Consider the following 7,445-nt stretch of genomic DNA (forward strand, 5'->3'; position numbering starts at 1 on the left):
TCGTTAGATCCAACAGCCAAAGAGATGAAACCAAAAGGTCTAACAAAACGTATGAAAGCATGTCTGACCTTACAGCTCCGTGTGATAGATGTTGGGTTAGGAGATCTGAGGTTTGGTGTTCGATTCTTGTTAGGTGTACTACATTTATAGGTACATTTTCCAAAAAGTAGAAGACAAGACCTCTACAAGACAGCTGAGATGTGTTTAGGTGCGACAGCTCAGAGTGATACGAGTCTGGTTAGAAGATCTGACGTTGTGAGTTCAGCTGCAGTAACTTTATACGTCCAGTTTCCCACAGAACAGGTACAAAAGGTACCAAACAACTGTGAAGGGGGATCAGTCATGTAGCTCAGAGTGGAAGATGTGTGGTCAGTAGAGCTGAGGTTCTGTGTTCAATTCCTATCTTGGGTCGACAGTAAAGAAAATTACTTTGAAAGGTTATTATATGTTATTACACGTTTCTTTCTTTGAGAATAAATGAGTAAAACACGGAGAGGTTGTGACACAAACACTACTCAGATCTCAGAGTGATACAAGACTGTTCTGAAGTACTGAACGCTTAGGTTCGATCCTCATGAAGTGCAGTGGTATTTCCAAATACAACACCCACCCGGTGCAAAAGTCCAAGACCCAAAGTGTAGAATTAGATTACCAAAGGTAGCCCAGGTGAAATGGCTCACAGGGATAAAACACTGCCTTGAAGACAGGAGGTTGAGGGCTCAATGCTTATCATTTGCAGTGGCTTTTAAGGTAAAGCACCCAAGATGATGAATTCAAATAAGAGAACAGTTTTACACTAACATCTGGTGGTGGTGCAATTTCGTTACTATGACTTTCTACACATTGACTTTGTTTCACAACCCCAACCAAGAGAAACTCTCCACCAGAACATTGACTCAGGTCATTTAGCTCAGAGTGATACGAGATGGATCAGAAGACCAGAGGCTGTGGGTTTGATTCTTAGAGGGATCTGTGATATTAACAACCCAGATTAAAGAAGAGCAGAGTTTTACATTAACTTGAGACCATGGTAGCTGTAGCAAACTCTATCAATGGCCAATCACAGGCTGAGACCTGATAGCTTAGAGTGATACAACGCTGCTCAGGTGAGCTGAGGTTTTGGGTTCAGTCCCCATGACGTGCATTGATTTTTTGAAGTTTAACACCCAAAGTGTATTACCAAACGAAAGTGTTTTGTCCCAGGTCAAATGGCTGACTGGGATAAAACACTGCCTTGATGTCCCGAGGTTCTTGGTTCAATCTTCTTTATTTGCACTGGTTTTCAGGTAAAACATCCAAAATGGTGTGAAAAGCGTAGAGAAGAGCTTTTCCTTTACTAATGTTGCTAGCACAATTGTGTGACATACTTTAGAGGACAGTTTTTTTCAGATGGACTGCACTATGACTTATTATATTTCCTTTTTTACATTTTTCTTTGTGACATAATCTACCAAAAAACCAGTCAATGTCTCAATCTAATAGCTCAGAGTGATACAACGCTGCTCAGGTGAGCTGAGGTTTTGGGTTCAATCCCCATGACGTGCATAGATTTTTTGAAGTTTAACACCCAAAGTGTAGAATTACATTACCAAACGAAACAATATCAACGCAGGTCAGATCCAAAATCCGTAAGGAGTAACAGTTACTGGTCAGATGGCTCAGAGGGATAGGACACAGACTGTGAGACAGAAGGTTGTGTGTTTGAAACCTCGTGAGGGAAAGTGATTTTTAAAGTGCTCTACTCAAAATGAAGAAGATAAATGCGCCCGAAGCACAGGTCTTCATGTACATGTGTTGGTGGCCGGATTGGGTCTGTCCTCGGCATTAAGGCGCCAGTGTCGAGGTTCAGGTCCGCTGCTTAGCATGTACAGGGTTCGATACTCAGAGTAGCTGAGTTAGGCACAGTAGATGAGGCAGTTAGTGCACAGTAGGTGAGGCAGGTAGTTCAGAGTAGATGAGGCAGGTAGTGCACAGTAGGTGAGGCAGGTAGTGCACAGTAGATGAGGCAGTTAGTGCACAGTAGGTGAGGCAGTTAGTGCACAGTAGATGAGGCAGTTAGTTCACAGTAGATGAGGCAGGTAGTGCACAGTAGGTGAGGCAGTTAGTGCACAGTAGGTGAGGCAGTTAGTGCACAGTAGATGAGGCAGGTAGTGCACAGTAGGTGAGGCAGTTAGTGCACAGTAGGTGAGGCAGTTAGTGCACAGTAGATGAGGCAGTTAGTTCACAGTAGATGAGGCAGGTAGTGCACAGTAGATGAGGCAGTTAGTGCGGCAGTTAGTGCACAGTAGATGAGGCAGTTAGTGCATAGTAGATGAGGCAGTTAGTGCATAGTAGATGAGGCAGTTAGTGCACAGTAGATGAGGCAGTTAGTGCATAGTAGATGAGGCAGTTAGTGCACAGTAGATGAGGCAGTTAGTGCACAGTAGATGAGGCAGGTAGTTCACAGTAGATGAGGCAGGTAGTGCATAGTAGATGAGGCAGTTAGTGCACAGTAGATGAGGCAGGTAGTTCAGAGTAGATGAGGCAGGTAGTGCACAGTAGGTGAGGCAGGTAGTTCAGAGTAGATGAGGCAGGTAGTGCACAGTAGATGAGGCAGTTAGTGCATAGTAGATGAGGCAGTTAGTGCACAGTAGATGAGGCAGGTAGTTCAGAGTAGATGAGGCAGGTAGTGCACAGTAGGTGAGGCAGGTAGTTCAGAGTAGATGAGGCAGGTAGTGCACAGTAGATGAGGCAGGTAGTTCAGAGTAGATGAGGCAGTTAGTGCACAGTAGATGAGGCAGTTAGTTCACAGTAGATGAGGCAGAGTGGCTAAGGCACTGTGACTTTTTGAGATATCCTTTGTATCACAAACTCTACCAAACACAATACCAAAGTCTCAGATCAAACGGCTCAGTGAGATACACTATTGTTCCGAAGAACTGAGGTTTTAGGTTCGATCCCCATGAGGTGCAGAGATGTTTCTGATCTTCAACACCCACTCTTCAAGTGTAGAATTAGATTATAACGAAAAACAATTGCACCAGGTCAGATGGCTGACTGGGATAAAACCATGCCTTGATGTCTGGAGGTTCTCGGTTCAACCCCCTTTATTTGCACCTGTTTTTCAGGTAAAACATCCAAAATGATGTGAAAAGCGTACAGAGTAGTCTTTCATGAATGTTGGTGACACAATGGTGGGATTCTCTGATTGTTTTTCAGATGCTCTGCACTATGACTTATTTTATTTCCTTTTGTATATTATTCTTTGTGACAAAGTCTACCATCATTTAAAATGAAATGGCTCAGTGGGTTACGGCGCTGCTCAGGTGGGCTGAAGTTTTGGGTTCGATCCCCATGAGGTGCAGAGACTTTCTGCAGGCCAGCACCCAAAGTGTAGAATTAGATTACCAAACGAAAGCAATGTTCCCAGGTCAAATGGCTCAAAGGGATAAGACACTACCTTGATGTCTGGAGGTTCTTAGTTCAACCCTCTTTATTTGCACATGTTTTTCAGGTAAAACATCCAAATGATGTGAACAAAGGGTTTCTCATTTACAAACATTGGTGGCATAATTGTGTCACACTTAACTGACAGTTTTATTGGCTGCACTACGACTTTTTTTGTTTCCTTTTTTTACATTTTCTTTGTGACATAATCTACCAAACAACTTAAGACCGTCCCAAATGAAATAGCTTAGTGGGATGCAACGCTGCGCAGGTGAGCAGGAGTTTTGGGTTCGATCCCTGTGAGGTCCATGCATTTTGCAGGTCTAACCACCCAAAGTACAGAATGAAGTTACCAAATGAAATGTAGCAGTCACTGGTCAAGTGGCTCAGAGGGATAGAACACAGACTGTGAGACAGAAGGTTGTTGGTTCAAGGCTTTTCAGGTGCAGTAATCTTTAAGGTTCAAAAACCCAAATGAGCAGGTCATAAGCTCTTCGAAACATAATCATCTCAGGACAGATGGCTCAGAGGGATAAGTGTCAGGTCAGAATACCTGAGGTTGTGTGTTTGAAACCTCGTGAGGTAAAGTGATTTTTAAAGTGCTCTACTCAAAATGAAGAAGATAAATGCGCCCGGAGCACAGGTCTTCATGTACATGTGTTGGTGGCCGGATTGGGTCTGTCCTCGGCATTAAGGCGCCCGTGTCGAGGTTCAGGTCCGCTGCTTAGCATGTACGGGGTTCGATACTCAGAGTAGCTGAGGCAGGTAGTGCAGAGTAGCTGAGGCAGGTAGTGCAGAGTAGATGAGGCAGGAAGTGTAGGAGAGGAAGGATAAGAGTAGGATAAGAAGGCAGGGGGAGTAGGAGAGGGAGTAGCATAGGATAAGAGAGACAGTAGGAGGGGGAGTAGCGTAGGATAAGAAGGCAGGTAGCGTAGGATAAGAGAGACAGGGGAGTAGGAGAGGCAGGTAGCGTAGGATAAGAGAGACAGTAGGAGAGGGAGTAGAGTAGAATAGGGTTAAAAAAAATTGCAGAAAATCTTTTTTTTGTGCTTTTTTTTCAAATTTTTGCTTTTTTTGGTCCTGAAAAGCAGCACTGCAGCCGCAGGGGGGATACGAACCCTGGCATCTAGGATTCTTCCTGGCTCACTGTGCACCTGCCCTACCAGGTGAGCTACTGGGTTATACAAAGAGAAAAGGTTTAAGTTATATTTGTCAAGACGAGTAATTATCAACTTTAAAAAAAAAAATGTATTTTATACATCATCATTAATGACTTTTAGAAACTGTTTATGATTTCTTAACGGCATTTCTCCTTTTAAGGACATTATTTGCTAATTATTGTGAATTTAATTTAACTTTTCTATTACTTTTTGCAGTTTAATGATTTTCTGCGATAAGCTCTGACTTTTTAAACGACTTTTTATGAAAAATGTAATTGTTTTTTGTAACTTCTGTTTAGCAAACATTGTAGTGAAATTCTTGTGACTTTTAATTCATTTTTTTTATGTTTTGCAATATGCTAGGACTTTCTCTGACTCTATATTCAATTACTTATGGCATAGCAAACTATTATGGCATTTCTAAAGTTTTTACTTTCCTCGGACGTCCTGAAGACGTTTAAAGGTGTGTGCTTACTAAGACTTTTAAATGCCATACTTTACCACGAGTGGAGGAAGAAGAGAAGACGTGAAGGAACCCGGCTGTCCTCAGATTTGTTCCAGAAACTCTGCACTCACCTCGGGGAGAAATGAAGAGAGGGAAGACAGCGTTAGGATTGTTCTGGTTTAAGACATTTTTCTCTTTACTTTTCCCGGTATTTATTTTACATTCTTTTAATATTCTTCACCTCTGGAAACAAATATTAGACGTACAGAAGGGCTGATGTTATCTCAGGGACTGATGGCTGTTGTATTTCTGTATGAGGTTATTCTTTCCCTTTTAATTATTTATAGAATATTTAGAGTGGTTACATTTATTCTTTCTGCATTAAGTACATTTGACTGATTAAAAACATATTTTCTCAAGAAACATCAACATGAGTTTTTATGACAAACTAAAATAATACATGTTTCACGGTTTCCTAAACTATGACTTAATATGAAACTAAATCAAGCTATTCTACATCAAGGAACCTTTTCAATGCAGGACTACTCATGCTTCAAATAAAGGCCCCTCTGTTGTTTCCCCGACTCAGACTGCAAGGAATCTGGGTGTGGTCCTAGATAACAAACTGTCCTTCACTGCAAACATCTCTGCTCCAACCCGCTGCTGCAGATACACTCTTTACAACATCAGGAGGGTACGTCCCCAGCTGACCCAGAAAGAGACGCAGGTTCTGGTCCAGGCTCTCGTCATCTCACGCCTAGACTACTGCAACTCCCTCCTGGCTGGTCTACCTGCATGTGCCATCCGACCTCTGCAGCTCATCCAGAATGCAGAGGCTCGTCTGGTCTTCAACCTTCCTAAATTCTCCCACACCACGCCGCTCCTCCGCTCCCTTCACTGGCTTCCAGTAACTGCTAGAATCCACTTCACGACACTGGTACTTGCGTACCATGCTGTGAATGGATCTGGCCCTTCCTACATCCAGGACATGGTTAAACCGTACACCCCAGCACGTGCGCTCCGCTCTGCATCAGCCAAACAGCTCGCTGCACCCGCACTGCGAGGGGGACCCAAGTTCCCATCAGCAGAAACACGTGGGTTTGCTATCCTGGCTCCAAAATGGTGGAATGAGCTCCTCATTGAAATCAGGACAGCAGAAAGCTTACACATCTTCTTCAGACTGAAAACTCATCTCTTTGGACTCCACTTCGAGAGATAGAATTACTAACAAAGCACTTATATACTAATAAAGGACTGGCTTATCTAAAGCCAGTTGAGTAGCACTTGAAATGTTTGGCTCTATGAAACCTGATGTGCTGATCTGTGATTCTGTTTTCTTCAAGGTTGTATCATCTTGGTCGAATGCACTTATTGTAAGTCTCTTTGGATAAAAGCCTCAGCTTAAATGCTGACGCTTTTAAGGGTCCAAAATAATCTACTCCACTGGTTTGAGTGATTTGAAGAAGATAAAACAGTTTTTCTGTCAAAATACCTGCCAGAAAATAGTAGATAATGAATCTCGTTTATTTCAACAAGTAGCTTTATAGATGTTACTAAAAGTATTCAAAAATAAATCCCTTTCTGAACACATTCAGGAGACTGATGAGGCACCACAGGAGATTTACATTATGTCATTGTCATAATTCATGACAACAAATATGTTGGCACAGAGAGCTGTTCAAATTAGAAACATAAAGGTAAACATTAAACTATATAAATACAATATCAATGTAGTGTCTTACATACAACAGTACTGTTTACGCTTCGCTATTGTGAGGTTGTAAACACGGAAGTGGATCGTCACAACAACACATTCAGACCTTTCTGATGAATGCTGTGAGTAAACCTGACCCACACGTAAAACAACAACACTGTCTACTAAGAGTATTTACTTACCAATGTTGACGGGATAGCAGAATGCGCAGGTTGTTTCACACCGGTGCTATGCATGGATGTATGGTGCCGTGCTGCTTCTCTGCACGATGAGACTTCCGGGGTGTTTCCTGCAGAGTGACTCCTTCCTGCAGAGAGGCAGCAGCTGCTGAACGCGTCACATGTAAACAACATATAGGTAAACTATTGACAGACTGTTGCCTGTATTCATTTTATTAGATCGCCACCTTGTGGTGAGTATTTGCTATTACTGGCAGTATTATAACCTAATACAGTTAAATGCAGTTTAATTGCCTGATAAATATAACGTGAATTTAAAAAAGAAGCAACTATTATTTGCACATTACGATATTTTTATTTGGATTTCATGTTGAGTGCGGACTCTGACAACATCTAACAGGAAAACAATGGTAAACAAAATACACGGATCCAGTTTTATGTGTATCATTTTTAAATATTAAACAATAAGTAAAAAGCAGCCGTTACGCACGCCGCTGTAACAGCCGTTACAGCCTTTACGC

At 42.2% G+C, this 7,445-nt stretch overlaps 1 long non-coding RNA gene across 1 annotated transcript; it reads right to left on the reverse strand.

The window, feature by feature from the left end:
• Positions 1 to 4,431: 4,431 nt before the first annotated feature.
• Positions 4,432 to 7,030, reverse strand: LOC307033636. The gene is made up of 3 exons (XR_013806589.1): positions 6,928 to 7,030; positions 5,088 to 5,162; positions 4,432 to 4,600 (listed from the first exon to the last, which is right to left on the reverse strand). It is a non-coding gene; the product is annotated as an uncharacterized lncRNA (long non-coding RNA).
• Between the last annotated feature and the right edge of the window lie 415 nt (positions 7,031 to 7,445).

Source organism: Notothenia rossii, assembly GCF_949606895.1.
Source record: "Notothenia rossii genome assembly, chromosome: 3".
NCBI classification, from domain to species: Eukaryota; Metazoa; Chordata; class Actinopteri; order Perciformes; family Nototheniidae; genus Notothenia; species Notothenia rossii.